Source organism: Capsicum annuum, chromosome 4, assembly GCF_002878395.1.
Source record: "Capsicum annuum cultivar UCD-10X-F1 chromosome 4, UCD10Xv1.1, whole genome shotgun sequence".
In the NCBI taxonomy this organism is placed as follows: domain Eukaryota; kingdom Viridiplantae; phylum Streptophyta; class Magnoliopsida; order Solanales; family Solanaceae; genus Capsicum; species Capsicum annuum.
The window spans coordinates 146606394-146626579 of record NC_061114.1 but is presented as its reverse complement, the minus strand read 5'-3'; the positions used below and the strand labels follow the sequence as shown (position 1 = coordinate 146626579).

At 35.7% G+C, this 20186-nt stretch overlaps 1 non-coding gene across 1 annotated transcript; it reads left to right on the top strand.

Annotated features, from left to right (window-relative positions):
* The first annotated feature begins 456 nt into the window (after positions 1–456).
* On the top strand, positions 457–563 carry LOC124898294. Its single transcript, XR_007055269.1, has one exon. It is a non-coding gene; the product is annotated as a small nucleolar RNA R71 (small nucleolar RNA).
* The last annotated feature ends 19623 nt before the right edge of the window (positions 564–20186 follow it).

Here is a 20186-nt window from a genome sequence, read left to right as displayed (position 1 = left end):
TTCAAATTGTAAGTTTCACCATAATTATGTTGTCCCTGATGATTTCCATTCCCCGCATAACTAATAGAATCTGGATTAACCGCACAAGCATATGTTGTATGCTCACCACTTCCACAAACCTTACACCATGACTTTACCTATTGGACTGCATTAGTTGTAGCTACTACTTGCATAACCCTTAACTTCATGTTGTTAAACTGAATAAGCATCTGATTTTTCATTGCTGCAAGTTGAGTTGATAACATAGTGAATTGATCTACCTTTAACATAACTGCAACCTTATTAGGATCTCTCCTCGAGTTTTTATGCCATTCAGGATTCCCATGTGAAATACTATTTAGCAATGTATACAATTCATCATGTCTTCTCAAAAGCTTGCCTACCTGCTGTTGAATCCAAAAGAATCTTGGTGTTTGGCTCAAGACTTTCTATGCGTGAACCAGTACATTATTTGATTGATGGTAATGAGGACAATTTCTGAGCATGCCCTTAAGTCTTTCCTAAGCTTGGTAAAGATTTTCTCCTTCTTTCTACCTAAAACTTAGAATCTCACTTGTCAAATGTGCTATCTTCCCTAATAAAAAGAATCTAATAAGGAATTTCTGAGCCAGATCATCCCAGGAAGTGATGAAAAGTGGTGGTTCAGCATGTAACCACCTTTTTTCTTCCCCAATTAAATAAAATGTAAAGATTGTCAATCTAACTTAATCAATGGCCACCCCTGCAGGAATGTAGGTATCGCTAATCTCCAATAAGGTCTGTATGTCCTGTTGTGGGCCTTTGTGTGAAAATCAAGTAAATTGCCTAGCCAATTTAGCAACTACACCATATTTTGCTTTAACTCAAATCAACCACCTGGCTCTGGCTTGCGAATGCTATTAGTAGCATAGTTCGTGAGTGGGATTTCCACCTCACGAACAGGTCTAGAAGCTGCTTGAGTAGGTGTAACTAGAATAACCAGAGTTGAACACGTCCGGTATTTGGATCAACTGGATCAATTAGATAAACAAGATTAGAATCTCTATTTTCATCCATTTGAACCTGCTAGATTAGATACTGATCTCTTTGTATCTATTGAAATACCTATTCTAGTTCTGAATAGATCTTGACCGACTTTCTATCTCTCTCCAGCTCTGTATTCAGCTAGTCCTGCAAATATTCAACCACTAAAATCAAGTTGTTAGCACTTAAACATACTATTAAAAACCAAAAATTTAGCAAATTACTAATTATACTGGTCCCTGACAACGGTGCCAAAAACTTATTGTGTTAAAATGCACACACAAGTGTATGTTATCGTACAATTAATATAGTAACTAACAAAGTCAGATATTGTACCCATGAGGACTATGAAACTAGCATTTAAAGATGATGGTGAAGTTTTGAATAAAAATGTAAATGAGTAACAAATAACAGTTTATGACACTAGCAAAGTAGGCAGAAGTTGTAAATAGTAATGATGAGAATTCTAGGGTTGAGGCTCTTCTAAAAATCTTACAAATCTCTATTCTTATCGTAGTCTAGTTGATTATCCAGTTCTTGATTCGTAGGGTTTATAGTATGAATATGGTCTCCCAACCTCTAATCTTTACCTATATGAACATTGCAACTACATCATTGAGCGGTGATGCAATAATCCATTTAGATGCATAAGGTTATCTTCCTGTAATTAAACCAAACAAGACTTCTAGGTATATTTCTATCCTAGATGCTAATTCACATTTCCTATTTCACAAAAGAATGAGAACCTTTCTCCTTAATATCTTCATTCTAACCTATGATTCTCCTCCTGGATTCACATAGAATTATGGATTTATTCTAATGGTGGCCACTAATCAAAATAGTAAGCACAAGAAATTAAGAACAACCCATATGATAATACAACAATAACTACGATAAAGAATATCAAAGAGTAATCATGTTCTTGGCCTCAACCCTAGAACAGTGGTGTTTATCCACTCATGTTTGAATTCAACATCAAAAAATAAATCATTAATCATACCAAGAAGGAATCTTGAAATAATAAAGTTAAAATAAGTTCCAAGAATCCTAAAAGAGATGTTTTTCATTTTTTCCGTCGCTGTTGTGCTTTCCAAAAGTCTTTCCAATTGACTTGATTTGTTCCTTTAATAGATGGATCGTATAGTCCCCACTTTTGCCTCTTACCACAACACGGTCTTAGTCTCATTACTATTTGCACCGTAACACGGCCTTATCGTGATGAGCTTTTGGATTGTGCCATTTCTAAATGTACCCCTCACCACGACACAGTGCTATCATGATGGGATTCTGGATTTATTTCTTAAGAATGGTCCTTCACCACGTCTCAGTGTTATCATGGAGAGATACTAGAAATTTTTCTCTTGGAGAAGTTTCACCCTCCGTGACACGGTGTAATCGCGATGGGTCTGTGGATTTTGTTTGTTTCAACTTTTTTTTCCTTGATCAATTCTCTTCTTTTCACTCCTCATTACAGTATCCTTATATTTGTAAATTTAACTCATTTCTCCTTTAATTGATAACTTCTCGCTCATGCGGCTAATCACATTCAATTCCATCACAATCTAGCCCTGCAATAACTAATCATGTCCATTAGATTAGGAACGCAATTAAAGCTCAAATATAATTTGAATAGCACAATTTAGCTCACAAAACAAGTCCAACTAAGGGTGAATATTTGTGATTGGACATATAAATACACCCAAAATCACTTAACCATCCTTAACCACCCACAGCCTATATGGGTCCAGCATAACCTCTTGAACCAGCCCTGATACGTGTAGCCACACAAACCGAAGATACCATTGGAGTGGGGGATTCCCAAGTAACCTTGCCATCCAAAATACATATGTACAGTCTACTTAGACAATTCCCATGTACCTCATAGTATCATATAAGGTTTCCATGGCCTACCCCTCATGTCGGCAATTATGAGTTTCCAATGTTCATTTATTGAACTCCCACCTTCACGGTTAGCTATCACACCCCACTATTATGGTTATAACCATTTCCAACCAACCAAAACTATTGTTATTAACCGAGGCTATACATAGTGGTATCATCATACTGACTATAACTTGCAAGTATTGTCTTTAGCCAAACCTTTTTAAGATCAAGGGATTCCCATGTGCCCATAGATCATATTATCCAATTAACTTGGGGGAGTCCCATGTACCACACAAGTATTCTATTATTATGATTACTTGGGGGATTCCATTGTACCCCACAAGTATGACTGTTAAACCCAAACCCATTCCAAACCATTTAACAATTTAGGGTTCCATTACCAAGTTTAAACCATGCATAAGCTCCATTAAAATCCAACAATGTAGTAAAAACATTCTCATAGGCATTTTATCAAACATATTAGGGGCATAATATTTCCATAACTAAAGACAATTACCAAATAACCATTCCTATGCAACCAATTATCCAAAACCACCATTAAAGCATAAAAAACCATAATTAAAATATGGGAAAACCATAACCAAGCATTTATAACCAAAACCCCCAAATTATATCTGAAAACCCAAAACCATACAATAATCAAACCATGAAAACATTGTATAAAACCATATCTTTAGTTGAAACTAACAATGAGGAAAGAGAACATGCCTTAAACCAATAATATGATGGATAGAAATCACCAACACAAGCCCCAAATTAATCCTTAAAATAAAACCCTGGCTTCTTTTTCCCATGAACTTTAGAGAGGATTGGAGAGTGTTTTTCTAAGTGTTAAAGAATAGAATAGTAGGGACAATAACCTCCCAAGTGAAATAAAAATCATAGGGACTTATTAGGTTAAGTGGGGAAATGTCTAGATTGACCTCACTTAAATTGCACCAAAATCCCATTAGAGGTATACGACTATACACACCAGTCGCACCCTCCAATACGAGTGGTACCCACCAGTCGTACCTAAGGCCATCTCCCTTGGACCCAATACTTCCAAGGAACAACCCACTTTAAACTGTGTCGTATCCATGTATACAACTGGTAATCATGATCCTTATCCCTGGCAGAATAGAAGCTAAAGAGGATTGATCACTGCCCACCTTACACGTCCATGGTACAACTCGTACCCTAGTTTATGGCTCATGGTGAGCCTCTCATACTCAGATCAAATTTAGTCTACCACGTCTAAGATTAAGTGAAGGAATTACCCAAACCAAACGACCTATGTCCACCTATATGACTCGTACCACCCGAGTCGTATCTATTTTAGAAACCAAATAGAACCCACCAACCAACACTAGTCAGCATACGGCTAACCCTCACCTCTTGTATCCCAGTGTATGAGTTATTTGCCCTAGTCGTATCCTATCTAGAGACCAAAAATCCAAGAAGTTTTCTAAGTGCTAGAAACCTAGGGTGTTTCAATGTGTACCAAAACAATGGGTACTTAGTAGGAATCATCTGCCGACTGAGCTAAATCATGATATAAGTATGATATGCAAGATAGCATAACTATGTCAAGGTACAAAAACAACCTAAATCATCTCCAATACCATAATAAATAATAAGGAAATAACCATAAATAATATCGTAAGTAACTGGCATGGTTCTCTTTTGATCTCGAATAAACCATCGCAAACACATCTATGAATGGCTTGAACACCCTATTATTCAAATCCATAAAAGTTGCGGGTGTATTATTTAACCCAAAGGACATGACTAGAAACTTGTAATGACCATACCATGTTTGAAAAGCTATTTTGGGTATATCATTCTCTTACACCCTTACTTGGAGGTAAACCGACCTAAAATTAATCTTTGATGATACGTGTCAAATAGCCATAATAGCTTTTGATGACATCATTTGAGGCAACATATAAAGAATCCAGTTTTTGTCACATTGTAGGCACAAGAGCATGCATGGGGAAACCATTTTGAGCATACAATAGAGCAATCCCATGTTTGACAAATCACTTGGGACTTGCTTTTATGCCTACCAAAATATTCCAAGGAATGAAGAACTATTGTGAAGGCCAAAAATGACACACATGGTCCATTCCACCAATACTATGGGCCCTTGTATGTTGGGATTATTTCTATTTTACCCCACTTGGTTTATGGGCCACTTTTGGACCCATTGTAATAGTTTAGCATAAGACTATAAATAGATATCCCTAGGTAATTTTTTTTCTTAGCTTATTTTGAATAATTAATGCACAATACACTTGAGAGTATGATTGGAGAACTTCTGTTGAATGTTTGTTTTGAAATATGGGTTTTGAGGGCGTTGAATCCCTATTAGGCCACATAAGAAATTGGTGTTTAAATCGATTAGTTTTAAGGATTTGTGAGTTTGATACACTCATTGGTTCTTAATTCCTTATAGTTTACTATGTCAATTTACCTATCTTCTATTCTTGAATTGATTATCATTTGTTTTCTTAGGTAGTTTTTATCTTTCATTGCTTATCTCATAACATTTGGTATCAGAGCCGAGCTTAGGATCATTTCCACGATTCTAGTCTTGAGTTTGTTATCTTGAAAATAAAAAAAAAGTTATTGTTTACATTTTTAAGGTTCTTCAAATTTTGAGTTTTTTATTTTTGTGTATTTTTGTGTTCCTAGTGTTAGATCCTTGTTCCCTAACACTACTAGAGTCTAGATCTCAAATTTGAGCTTATTTTGGGTTAGTTTGAGTCATCTACTATTATTGAGCTTGAATTAAAGAAACTTGAAGGTGGGTTATCAAATTTTAAAGGTTGTTGTAGAGATTTTGGGCTTGAAATTGTGTTATTTGTGTTTGGAAGGTGGACATGAACTTGGGGATTCGAATTTCATTGAATTTTGAGGTCATTTCCTTGAGGGTCAATTTTTAATGTTCTTGGTATTCTTCATGATCTTCATACATTATTGAAGAAAAACATCCAAAATTAGTATGTTTGATCCAAAATAGAAGGTGAGATAAGGTGTAGCACTTGTTTTTTTACAAAGAATATTCCAAGTCTTCCAAAGAAAGAAAGAATTAAAAAGCATCAAAAAGGAATATTCTCAAGGAAAAGACAAAGGAGAGTACAAAGGAGGGGACTACAAGATATTCAAACTTTCTTGATTTTGAAAGATCCATTGAAAGGTTCCAATTCCTTGTATTTTTTCGTCTATTGCAACCTACAATGCCTCCAATATGAATAATGATTGAAATACAAATTGGAAGCAAGTGATCAAGAAATTGCCAACTAACCTTAGTCGTCACTTTGAGGCAGCCACATCCATTCAACTCGTCAAATTGTCTGAAGCTCAAATATAGGTTCTTAGTTTCTTTCCTTTGATTTTTAGGTTTCTTTTATTGATTCTAATACTAATTAGCAACTAGTAATCACCTGCTTAGTTGCAAAATAGTTTTTGAATCTGTTTCTTTCGTCATTTTTTTTCTTTGTATGCTTTTCTCATTTTTAATTCATCGTAACTTCTTGGCTCATGTACGTACAAGGTTTCTTTGAGTCGCTCAAACGAAAATCCATTTCGTAAAAGATTAGATATCATCCCTAAAATTCTCACTGGAATATAAACCCACATTCAACACTTGTAAATCCAAGTGTGAGGCAAGCAAGGTGTGTAGATTTGTGAGGATAGTTCTTTAACGCTAACGTGTTTGTTGTTTTGTTAGTGTATTTTCATAGGTACTATGATAATGGAAGGAGAAACATCACAAACCATGGATAATAATGCTACTAATACCATTTTATCCTCTCTTGAAGCTATCAATCGTAACTTGGAAAGGCTACAAATAGAGATGATATCGATCGAAGGAGATATGTCTACTATAAGTGGAAGGTTAGATCAAAGAGAGAAGGCCTTAGACCCCACTGAATAGATTTAAGATTCCCCAATCCATGAATGAAACTTAATGATCCTAGGAGGGAATGATGAGCAATTGGAGTTAGATTAGTGTATCTCTTGTTCATTGAGGCACATAGTGTGGGAGCCTTTCAAGGAGGAACTTTATCAAGGTAAAAACCTTTGGGATACATGGTTTGAGATGATGGAGAATATATGTTCCTTGGATAATGATGGGGATAAATTCATTAATGTTTTATCTTATACCCTTGTTTATCTCATAAACTTCCCATACAAAGGCATCCTAAACCTTACAAACTCTAGTGGAATAATAAGGATGAATCAATAGAAGTCACCAAGCAATCTATCATTGATTTTAGAGTGGGAAAGTATCAAGACAAAGTGTTATGTGATGTAATTACCTTGAGATCTTGCCATATATTTCTTGGTAAACCTACGTTTGTTCAGTACCAAGAGAAGTCCAACAAATATGTACTTGTATTTGGAGGACAAAAACACTTTCTTAAGCCAATGACAACCAAACAAGTGACTAAGGAATGTAAGATCATGAGAAGATTCTAGGAAGTGGTGAAGAAGGAGGAGGTTAAGAAAAGGTAAAGGTAACTAACCCTTGAACAAGGGAAAAACAACACAGCTGAAGAACAACAACAGATGACTAAGATTAATGAGTCAAGTGGTTTCTTGAAAAGTATGGATAAGGAACACCTAGTTGTGGAACTTGTCGACACAAATTCATTGTTACTAACTAACCATGATCCTAGAATTTTACCTATTATCAACACTTATTTTGTGTAGGTTCAAGAATATATACTTCAAAAGGAGGATCTAAAAGAGTTCTGTATAACACATGCTTAATGATCTAATGGAGTTCCTGTCTAAGACTTCCAACTTTGGGAAGAGTTATGAAGAGATGATTCAAGGGAGAAGACTTGACAAAATCCCTTATGATGAGATCTTTCCAAAGGAGCAAGTGAGCTCCCATGATACACACAAAGGTGAAGACCATACCTCATGTGAGCTATAAGGTAACAATACTATCTCCTACACTTCTATAAACTTAGAAAATTATGATATGGATAGTAGTAGCCAAGTGAATGTAGTTGGTGGTTTACTTAGAGGAGAATTGTTTGAGTCTTCTATATATGATACTCTGGGTATTTCTTGGTTGCATGAAGATCAAATTCTTGTTGTAAGTAAGCAAGCACTAGTTGATCCTATAGATGACCGATTTGATTCTTCTCGTGAGATCAATTTATGTCCACCTAGTGCTAGCACTTGTAACTTGAATGAGGTCCCATGGACAAGTGATAAGAGTATTCACATACTATTTGATCCTTGTGAGAATCAAGGTTAGTCTATGTTGGAATGTTAGTTGCCAACAACTAGTGAAGGCGTCAATAATGATCAACTTACTCATGAATGTATTCCACTACTTGAGCATATGTATGGTGTGCTTGATGAGTCTCAAGTTAGTGATGATGTTAATAGAGTTGATCATAAGAATGGATATGATTCTTTGAGCATATTGTATGATGAAACCATAATTATTAGTTTTGCTCATAGAAATCATGAAAATGGAAATGTTGTGAAGAATGACATGTATCTTTTTTAGGGTGAACTAGAAGGATTTAATTCCTTAACTTTGATAGTAATCCTCTCTTAAATAAAGATGTCTTGTGTAAAATTAGTGAGATTACTCCTTGCATGACACCTAGTGATATGCAATATGATAGCTTAAAAGAAAAGGTGGTATGCTTAAGATTCACTTGTTATTCTATTTCTTGAAATCCATTAAGAATATAGGGTTGAGTGACGATTATGTTAACCATCCAATTCTTGATAGTGACCTCCAAATTTTGGAAAAGAATGATCAATTGTGTGATGATGACCTTGATTTGCTTGAATGTTTAAGAAACCCAATTAGTGATTGTTTTTGTGAAAATGGTTTTGGTTGTGATCCTTTGTATGACACCCCACCTATATTTGATAAATATGGGGATAAAATGCTTGATCCTTATAATAACATGAGTTGTGATCCCTTTGATGTTGATGATTATTTGTGTCTACTTGATGATTGCTCCTTTGAAAAAGAAGGTGATATTTGCATAGAAATTTCCTCAACTTCTTCTTTGTGTGTTTCCTATGTTGAGCATACTTATGGTGATGAACATGAAACTAGTGAATACATGTATGAGGACACTATAGTTGAAGTTGACTTGTGTGACACCTTTTTCTACCCTCTTTTTGCTCATGATATTACTAATAGTAGTATAAAGGGTATGCCTAATTTGGGAATGGCACCATAGGGGAAAGAGAGTATAGCCTTGACCTATGTCCTTGGATACTTCTCTCATTTGACCCTGGTGACCTATTAGGATGTGGAAGTTGCTACATATCCAACTTGGTTCTTGGTCAAGACGACAAGTGTAACGACCCAAAATCACCCCTCGGGACGCCACACGGTGCCTAGGGTCACAAGTGACCCCAAGCTAACCCTTCTATTGGCATAACTCATAAGCAACTGAACAAAGTGCATAAATCTGAAAGAATAAGGCGAAAATAACTCTACTATGAATTGGCTCAATACAAAACTGAAGTCATAAGGTTACAACACTGCTTTGACAATAAAACTAAAACTTAATGCATCAACCCCTACGGACTGTCTATGAAGCCTCTACTAGTACTGACTATAGGTAACTGGGTCATGACTCCCAACCACCCCAACTCAATACGACAGAATAAAGAAAATACAAAACAATTCAACTATATCACTACCTTGAGCCCTTGAATAAAAAGGGGACCCGTCACCTGCTGACTGGAAGCTTCGAACTGACTGGATATGGTTCATGCACTACAAATATTTGCACCTACATTTTGAGACAATGTAGCACATAGACGTATATGTGGATCATCACTTAGGAATGTACTGAGTATATGGGGGTGAATGCATTGTATAAAATAGTATCAATCTTCTTCAATCAAATCATGCATGCAATATAGGATGACTCATATGGCTTGAACAAGTATAAAATGTAAAGCTCATAAGTCATGGAAGATGAAGCATGTAACACAAATATCATGAGTCATCATACTTTAATGTTGAAATCGTAAATCCTCTCTTATTCGCAATCCTCAATACTAAAGGAACTTTAAACAGTACTTTCAAATCATTCATATATCTCATGGAGAGTAGAACTTCTTTAACGCTCAACATCTCATAACTCTTTTAAACTCAAATACTTGGAATTCGGAATCATATAACTTTGAAACATATCATATAACTTTGAAACATACTTAAAGGCATTTTGTTCACTTTAGGGAAGGATCTCATTTCAATCTTTAGGAAAATCATTCAATCTCAATGGAAAGATATTCAAGTTTAAGGAAATAACTTATCTCAAAGCTTCATGGAAAATACCATATCAAGAAAGAATACTTTCGTTTAGAGAAACAATTCATATCAAGGAAATGCTTTAGTTAGGGGAACCATTTTGCAACTTTACCATTAGGAAAATAGCTCATAGGAAGGGAAAATACTTTCATTTTCAAGGAAGTACTGATCTCTAAGTTTAAAGGGAAAAGGAGGTTCTCATAAACGACATAAACTATGCGAGCTACATGAAGTCCAATGTTTCGTCCTCCTAAGAAGAAGACCCCACGTTGGGGAGGAGTGTCATACTCTTGCCAGGAAGTATAACCTAGGTCTAGTGATCACTAAATGAAACTCGGCCTCGGGCCCAATCGTAATCATCATAAACTCAGCCTCAGACCCAACCTATTGTGGCATGTAGTTTTGGGGTAAGAAACCATAGTAACTTACCCGCTCGGTGCTAAATACTAAACCCTTTAGATTATCTACGCTCATCTCATAAAAATCTACTTTTCAAATAATCTCATGGTTCACCACGTACCAAATAATCAGGTCAGTAATCTCATATGATAAAGGGGATTTCAAAGATTTTGGACCATTACGTCAATTCATTTCTCAATCATCTCAAAATTCTCAAATCATGGGTGCTTATAGCACAAGATTTCATAATTTTACAAGTCTCAAATAGGGCTTACTAACCCATAGTTCAATCTTAAGTCAAAGCTCATCAAAAGCATAATATATAGTATATAGATTCATAAATCATATGAAAATCTGGGAATTTCAGCAATTTATCTCAAAATCTCAATATAGTCATATGCTTCAATATTTCGACATTGCAAATATTAGCTTCTCAAGGAGTAAAATCATCGGTTTTATACGCAACTGTAAACTCTCAATAAAACATGCAGAAATCATGTCATTTGACTCTTAATTCATGGGTAATATCAAGATAATGCATTCAATAATAATGGGTGAAAAAACTCAATTCAAATTCATGTAAAAACCTCATAGATTTCAGAAAATTCATGATGTAAATAAGTCTTTTGGGCACAAGGGTGAAAGGGTTACCATTGTTCAAAACCCCACATACCTTGGATTATGAAATTAGATGAACAAGCTTGCTCTAAACTTTATCTTCTTACTCTTGGGAGAGTGTTCTTGAAGCCCTTCACTTGGGAACCTTGAATCTTGACTCAAATTAGAAAATCTATGGTGGATTCTTGAGATTCTTGGAAGAGGTTTTGGATACTTAGGGTTTTCGATGAGAGGAAACTTGAGAAAAACCTTATAGGATGCTTATAAATGACTTTGATTTGGTGTTTGCATGATTTTATAGGCTCGGAAAAAGTATAAAGTGCCTTTTTTAACATCTGAACGAAGCTGGAAAAATTGAACTGGGAACCCGACTTCATAGGCCACCGCGATGCACCACTTATTGCGGTGGCTCACTGGAATTGACAATTAGGAAATTGGGAGTCCCCACAACGTGGAGCCATCGCATTGTCCTACTGGTTGGGACCTGGACCTTCAGTGCAACGTGCCACTATCGTGAAGTTCCGCTGGAATTTGACAATTGTCAAATAGACCCTCTCCGGGACGCGTCAAGCACTAAAATGACGTTGTTTTACGACTAGGACTTAAATTAGCCATAACTTCTTACTCGGGTATCGGATTTGGGTGAATCTTATATCGATGGAAAGCTTATCAAATTTCCCATGTGATAAATAGTCAAAATTAGGGAAATTCTATTTGGTTAAGAAGATACTCACTTAGGAAGTCACTTCTCAATATTTTAGGGTCGGAATCACACCTTACTTGATATGCCCTAAGGCTCATTCTATGAGAAAATTTTGTGGGGTCTTACAATATCTCCCCCTTGGAAACATTCATCCTCGAATGTCACTAGTCAGGCTAGGAATATGGGGAGAATTTAGGATGCACAGTTGAAATACTTGCCAAACTAAATTTTTTTATCTCTCCAAACTTGGCATACTCAATGAATACATAGATTGGTAATAGGAATAACTATGTAAGTGACTCTCAGATTAGAGAAGAGTTGAATGAAGCAAGGGTGTTACCTTTATCTGAATCTGGGCTAACTTGCCTTAGTGTTATAAAGAAGCGTTAACTCACCTTGAATTCAGAGCTTGTGATCATCGACTGACTAAATTTGGGATCGAACCTCCCTAACGGATGATCGTTGATTCTACTATCAATGATAATAAATGATTACGTCTGATACCCGACCTATGAAGCGGGGGATCTCTAAATCTACCAAAGAAGACAATCAACTGAACCAGAAACTAAGATTAAGCCTACCTGATGGGTGATCTCGGAGCCTGAAAAACCGATACTGAATAACTAAATCTCCAGATATAGGTAACTGAGTTTTGAGGTTGAGATCAGTCCTCTCTAGTGAGCGATCTTGGGAACTGACGGTAATGAAGCTGATTAGCTAAGTCTGCTCATATGAATAGCTGAATTTGCTTGGCTCCATTAGCTGACAGAATATTACTGAATCTTGTTATCTGGCGGAAAGACACAAAGCTCTGAACAGAGTACTCGCATATTACTGAGGCTTTCACTGAACACTTGCACACTACTAGATTGAGCCGAGTACAAAACTGAGGTTAAAGTACTTGGCATGCATGGGCTTACACAAAATTGGGAATTCCTAGTCAACATGCCATAATGGCTCTAATTCCCTCACATAAGCATTTTATCAAACTTATGGGGAGCATGCTTTGCTTATTCAACGATTTCTACACTTAATTGACATCAACACACCACTTAACAAGCAACTTGAAGAGGGTTTATCATGAACATCACTTGAATACCACATACTAGGGTCAAAGCTTGAAAACATTGTAAACAAACATGAATCACAACTCAATAATATCATGAACATCAATTTCAACTCACATGATTCATGAAACTCATAAACATAAAATCTTTGAAATTTAGAAAAGGGTTCTTGAGCTTCTTGGATAGGAGAGACCCAAGAATAAATACCTACATATGACTATCCTCTTTAACACTACCCATTTACTCTCTCCTACCGATACTACTATTCATTATATCTATTGTAACCTAAGGAAGAGGTCACTGAAAAGTTAGAACATGAGGACCTGGAGCATGAAGGGACATTGTACCTACCTAGTACTCAACTGAGGCTTAAGGTATTTAACATCATGAACTTATCAAAGAGGTTTAACCCAAGGACATACATGATATAAATTTGAACTTCACGAATCACTAAAAGTATTGCTCGAGTACTTAAGTCACGAGTTGCATGACCTGAATTTGGAGTTCAAAATTTATGGGATGTGATCCCGACTACTGAATAAACTAGAACTCTTCATTTTAGGAACTAGGAGAGTACATGATTCTCTATCATATCCATGAACATGAATTAGGATCATGGAATAGAAATATAAAACATGAGTAGGTATTGGGACAACTGAAGACACTCAAATGAGATTGGGTCAAGCATCAATCCTTCTCAAAGCTATTTTACAGCTCACTGGTACATCTACTTGAATCTTAAGGTCAGACCCGGTTACTGGTTCTATTAGCTCCCCCTTATACTTAAGACATCACTCTAAGGCGGTGAACACCACATAAACTCTAGTCTGACTACAATTGTTTTGCTCTAGAGTCATGATATAACAACACACATAAATGAAAGAACTTAACTACACTTCAAAGTGTAAAATAACAACAAAAATAAAAACAACAAACCCAGTATATTACCACATGAGCGAAGCCTTAGGAGGGTAGATTGTGCACAGTCTATACCACTACCTCTATAGAAGTAGAGAGTTTGTTACTGATAGACCTCCAGCTTAAGGGAAAAAGGCAGTATACACAAGCATCAAAAGCGTAGGACATCATAACATAGCATAGGTACGACATCCACAACAAATTGCACATTGTCTAACCGAGGGCACCAAAGTCCACCTAATTACTGAGTATGACTCATCCATACCCTTAGCCCTCTATCTGAATGCCTTTTCTCTAAGTTTTCCTATTCTGGGTCGTGTCCTCAGTTAGCTACTATTGTTCCATGTTATGATTAACCATTTCACTCCTCAAAATGTAACACTAATTCATAGCACTACCTCCTGTGACACACATCATCTTTCTATAGCCCCAATAGTCATCATTCACTACCTTAGCTTGAAATGGGTATCTCTAAATATTTGATGAACCATACCACTTCTGTTATAGCCTACCACTATATCTCTTATAAACCTATATTTCTAAACTGTGAGAATCAAAGCCATAGACAACACCTTCATTCATAAATCCTCGACTTAGCTATCAAGGACATTATTTGTTATCTCACTAGTCCCACCTAACAACTCAATGTTAATACTAACCAGACCATATGCAATAATCCTCGAGAAACAAAGTAACTTCATGGAACCCTGGCATACTTCTACATCATACATACAATATCAAACTTGATTACAAATCAAACAAACTTAAGCTCTTCCATATACTATTCAAACCTATTAGATTACCTCTCTATAACTAGTACCATTAAACAAAAAAACATCACCTTCACTTTCATGACCACCAATCGTTCAAACTTAGTGTCTAGTGCTAATCTCACTCGGACGCCATGAAATAAAACATCAAGTTCACATACCCACTCGAACTTCATAATCAACAATATTCAATCGTAATCACATGGCCTATCTTATTTCTAATTCATCAACACATCCTCCTTCTACCCATCATCACTATCCACCCATTTATACAGCCCTAACTTAGCTCATAGCTCTATAAGTTTAGACTAAACTCTATCTTAAAAATCTCAGGGATGCCTTAATGAACAACACCCATCCACCAAGTACCTTCATCAATAACCCATACTTCCCAACACAATAATTATCATGAGCCACTATCTTCATATAATTATCATGAGCTACTATCTTTATACTTCAAACAAAAATATTTCCCTTTAGCTAAAGACCCATTTTCTACCTCTCAATAACAAATGAAAAGGGACATAACACTTCATTACTAGCCCAAACATGTGCAACAAAATTCAGCTATACATATAGACATATAAATTCAACAAATAGCCCTTATCATTTTTCTTGTTACCAAAACTCTAAACCCCCAGTTTTAACCAACACCAGAACAACAAGATGCATAACAAGCTGTTAGTGAATCAAAATAGGCCTCACACAGCTTCACTAGACTTCGGTTTTGTGTTTTGTACAACAAAATAAGATGAATAACAAAGTAACTATGCTAGTGAATCGAAAGAGCCCCACACAGCTTCACTAGACTTGATTTTTGTTTTCAAAAACACAATGATAACAAGGTTACATATTGCAAGAAATAGAAACTTGACACACAATATTCAATAATCTATGAATACATATCTCATTCTATCTCACTTGAATAAATTATAAGAGTGAGGCAACAACTTTAAACACGAGGGCATCATGACACACCAGAAGGCTCTTATTGAGCCATTTGAGAGACTTTTGAAGCATTTTACTAGCCCATCTGAGAATGTTATCTGAGAAGAAACTAACTTGTTAATCATAATATCTCAAGGATAACATAAGGGTAAGGAAACATAGCTTCACATTATCGATTCTGGGGAGAAATCCAAAAGTACCTCTAACTTGGGCTTGGTGCTCGACTTTCATAAATCATGAACAAAGCACCTCAATCATCGGAACTTAAAAACACTAGTGGGATACTTTCTAGCTTGATTACAATCTCACTACTATCTAAAACGATCTAAGCTTAACTATTTTTGATACCTTAGAAATAAAGTAGAGATGGCCTGAATAGAGAAAGTTGAGGATCCACGTAAGCATATAGAGAATCTCCCAATAGCACAATCTAAGACGCAAAAGAATGGAGACATTTCCTAAATGCCTTGTATCCTCTCGAAGAAAAATATAGACGTCTCCATACAATTCTGCAAGACACTACTAGACATGGCTTCATAGACACCCTGGGACAATAGAACCTTATGCTCTGATACCAAGTTTGTAACGACCCAAAATCACCCCTCGAGATGCCACACTATACCTAGGGTCACAAGTGACCCCAAGCTAACCCTTCTATTGGCATAACTCATAAAAAACTGAACAAAGTGCATAAATCTGAAAGAATAAGGAAAAACTAACTCTATTATGAATTGGCTCAATATAAAACTGATGTCACAAGGTTATAACTCTGCTTTTATAATAAAATTGAAACTCAATGCATCAACTCCTACTGACTGTCTTTGAAACCTCTACTAGTACTGACTATAGGTAGCTGGGTCATGACTCCCAACCATCCTAACTCAATACGACAGAATAAAGAAAATACAACATAATTCAACTGTATCACTGACTCAAGCCCTTAAATAAAAAGGGAACCCATCATCTGCTAATTGGAAGATGCGAACTAACTAGATATGGTTCATGCACTACAAATATTTACACTTATATTTTGAGATAATGTAGCACATAGATGTATATGTGGATCAGCACTTGGGAATGTACTAAGTATATGGGGGTAAATGCATATGTATAAAATAGTATTAATCTTCTTCAATCAAATTATGCATGTAATATGGGATGACTCACATGGCTTGAAAAAGTATAAAATGTAAATCTCATAAGTCATGCAAGAAGAAGCATGTAACACAAATCTCATGAGTCATCATACTTTAACGTTGAAATCGAAAATCCTCTCTTATTCTCAATCCTCAATGCTAAAAAAAACTTTAAACAGGACTTTTAAATCATTCATATATCTCATGGAGAGTAGAACTTCTTTAACGCTCAACATCTCATAACTCTTTTAAACTCAAATACTTGGAATTCGGAATCATATAAATTTGAAACATACTTGACGGCATTTCATTCACTTTAGGGAAGGATCTTACTTTAAGTTTTAGGAAAATCATTCAATCTCAATGGAAAGATACTCTAGTTTAAGGAAATAACTTATCTTAAAGCTTCATGGAAAATATCATATCAAGGAAGAATACTTTCATTTAGAGAAACAACTCATATCAAGGAAATGCTTTAGTTAGAGAACCATTTTGTAACTTTACCATTAGGAAAATAGCTCATAGGAAGGGAAAATACTTTAGTTTTCAAGGAAGTACTGATCTCAAAGTTTAAAAAAAAGGGAGGTTCTCGTAACCGATATAAACCATGCGAGCTATATGAAGTCCGATGTTTTGTCCTCCTAAGGAGGAGACCCCACGTTGGGGAGGAGCATCATACTCTTGCCAGAGAGTATAACCTAGGTCTAGTGATCACTAAACGAAACTCAGCCTCGGGCCAAATCGTAATCATCATAAACTCAGCCTCAGACCCAACCTATGGTGGCATGTAGTTTTGGGGTAAGAAACCATAGTAACTTACCCGCTCGGTGCTAAATATGACTCCCTTTAGATTATCTGTGCTCATCTCATAAAAATCTAGTTTTAGAAAAATCTCATGGTTCACCATGAACCAAATAATCAAATAGATAATCTTATATTATAAAATGGATTTCAAATCTTTCGGACCATTAGGTCAATTCATTTCTCAATCATCTCAAAATACCAAATCATGGGTGTTTATAGTACAAGAGTTCATAATTTCACAAGTCTTAAATAGGGCTTACTAACCCATAGTTCAATCTCAAGTTAAAGCTCATCAAAATCATAATATATAGCATATAGATTCATAAATCATGTGGAAATTTGGGAATTTCAGCTATTTATCTCAAAATTTCAATACAGTCATATGCTTTAATATCTCAACATTGCAAATATTAGCTTTTCAAGGAGTAAAATCATGGGGTTCATACGCAGCTATATATTCTCAATAAAACATGCAGAAATCATGTCATTTGAATCTTAATTAATGGGAAATATCAAGATAACGCATTCAATAATAATGGGTGAAAAACCCCAATTCAAATCCATGTAAAAACCTCATAGATTTCAGGAAATTCATGATGTAAATAATCCTTTTGGGCAGAAGGGTGAAAGGGTTACCCTTGTTCAAAACCCCACATACCTTGAATTATGGAATTGGATGAACAAGCTTGCTCTAAACTTCCTCTTCTTACCCTTGGGAGAGTATTCTTGAAGCCCTTGACTTGGAAACCTTAAATCTTGACTCAATTTAGAAAATCTATGGTGGATTATTGACATTCTTGGAAGAGGTTTGGGATACTTAGGGTTTTTTATAAGAGGAAACTTGAGAAAAACCTTATAGGATGCTTGTAAATGACTTTGATTTGGTGTTTGCACGGTTTTATAGGCTTGGAAAAAGTCTAAAATTGCCTTTTTAACATCAGAATAAAGCTGGAAAAATTGAACTGGGAACTCAATTTCATAGGCCATTGTGACACGCCACTTATTGCGGTGGCTCACTGGAATTGACAATTGGGAAATTGGGACTCTCCGTGATGTGGAGCCATCACGTTGTCTCACTAGTTGGGACCTGGACCTTCAGCACGATGCGCCACTATCGTGAAGTTCCACTAGAATTTAACAATTGTCAAATAGACCCTCTCCGTGATGCGTCAAACACTAAAATGATATTGTTTTATGACTAGGACTTAAATTTGCCATAACTTCTTACTCGGGTATCAGATTTGGGCAAATCTTATATCAAAGTAAAGCTTATCAAATTTTCTATGTGATAAAAAGTCAAAATTAGAGAAATTCTATTTGGTTAACATGATACTCACTTAGGAAGTCACTTGTCAATCTTTTAGGGGTGGAATCACACCTCACTTGACATGCCCTAAGGCTCATTCTACGAGAGAATTTTTTAGGGTCTTACAATAAGCAAAGGTTGATTATGGATGTTGTTATCCTTGTCTATGATGTAAAGTATTACTTTTTGAAGATAAGTCGTGCATGGGAAGGAATTCCAATAAAGATAAAGAGTTCACTAAAGAAGGAGAGTAATGAAAAGTTGCAAGAGAGTTCACCCTTGAGTGTTTCCACTCTTGACCAAGGTATCTCTACTTGTAGGTCAAGGAGAGAGTTCCTTCTTAAAGAAACTTTAGATGAATTACATTCATATAATACCCTTCTTTGTGACCTTGTTATGATGAGAGACCCCTTTCTCAAAGGTTATTTCATGATTGAGGACCCTAGGACAATTGTGTCATTTCCTCTTTTGGGTATTGCTTATGTACTAGCATCCATATTTGAAATACTTGAGCTTAAGTTGTGTGGACCATAACTTGTGGATTCCAAGTTGAATTCTTGTTTGTAGAAGAGTCCAAGGATGTTAAATACTTCTTGTCACCTTCATAGGGTTTGATAATTTGAAGTATCTTGTGGGACTTTTGGGAGTATGCTTAGCTTCTTTTATAGAGGAAAACAAAATTCTTGGGAGAACTACTTGTCTTAGATTGGTTTGTTGTATAGTAGATTCTCTATTCTCCCTAAGAGCATAATTTTATTAATGAAATTCCTTTCATTGGGAAGTTATTTGAAAAGAGGAGGTTATATATACTTGCAATGACTCTTTCTCTCTTTGTGTGTTCCTACTTGTTAATACATTTTTTATGAGAATAATGTCCTTAGTAACTTTCTCCAATACCTTTATGTATATGATGTTGTTCATAATCATGTTGAATCAACATCTTATATTGGCATGAATTTCTAAGAAAGGAAATTCATAGTGTGCCTAAATGATTTGGCTCCATCCTTGGGTGCATTGTATGCTAAAACTCTTGAGGCCAATGGCATCCTTTTAGATAACATTAAATTAGAGGATACTTTAATGTTAGTTACCTTTCTATACTACATATTTACTTATGATGATGTCTATTCTAGTCTTGGACTTGCCTTATTTGGAGGTAGGAAGTTTCTTGAATGGTCTAATTGGTTGAGTAATAATGCTACAAAGATTACTCATGTACTTGACCTTATAAAACCTTTGTGTATGTATGAACCATTGGTGCTACCACTCCTGGTGTGGTCTACTAAAGAGGTGATGAAATAATTGTGTCTTAT